This window comes from Arachis duranensis, chromosome 5 (genome assembly GCF_000817695.3).
Source record: "Arachis duranensis cultivar V14167 chromosome 5, aradu.V14167.gnm2.J7QH, whole genome shotgun sequence".
NCBI lineage: Eukaryota > Viridiplantae > Streptophyta > Magnoliopsida > Fabales > Fabaceae > Arachis > Arachis duranensis.
Window position 1 is genome coordinate 20,725,963 of NC_029776.3, and position 690 is coordinate 20,726,652.

At 37.8% G+C, this 690-nt stretch overlaps 1 non-coding gene across 1 annotated transcript; it reads right to left on the reverse strand.

Annotated features, from left to right (window-relative positions):
* Positions 1–323: 323 nt before the first annotated feature.
* Positions 324–427, reverse strand: LOC127748176 (small nucleolar RNA R71). Its single transcript, XR_008010119.1, has one exon. It is a non-coding gene; the product is annotated as a small nucleolar RNA R71 (small nucleolar RNA).
* Between the last annotated feature and the right edge of the window lie 263 nt (positions 428–690).

Sequence of the window (690 nt, forward strand, 5' to 3'; positions counted from 1 at the left end):
TTAAAGTGAATTAAATTTGGCAAATTAAGTACCTAAAAAGTATATTTTTACTCTTAATCATAATTTTGGGAGAATTTACATGCAAGTTTCATGGACTTCCATCTGAATATCCTTACCAGTTTTTAATTGAGTTCTTGCAGATCTGTGAGACTGTAAAAACGAATGGAGTTGATCTTGAAGTCTACAGACTCATGCTTTTTCCTTTTGCTGTAAGAGACAGAGCTAGAATATGGTTGGATTCACAACCTAAGGATAGCCTAGACTCCTGGGATAAGCTAGTCACAGCCTTCTTGGATAAATTCTTTCCTCCTCAAAAGCTGAGCAAGCTGAGAGTGGATGTTCAAACCTTCAAACAAAAAGATGGTGAATCCCTCTATGAAGCTTGGGAAAGATACAAGCAGCTGACCAAAAGATGCCCATCTGACATGTTTTCAGAATGGACCCTATTAGATATATTCTATTATGGTCTATCTGAATTTTCGAAAATGTCATTGGACCATTCTGCAGGTGGATCTATTCACCTGAAGAAAACGCCTGAAGAGGCTCAAGAACTCATTGACATGGTTGCAAAAAACCAGTTCATGTACACCTCTGAGAGGAATTCCGTGAATAATGGGATACCTCAGAAGAAAGGAGTTCTTGAAATTGATGCTCTGAATACCATATTGGCTCAGAACAAAATGTTGACTC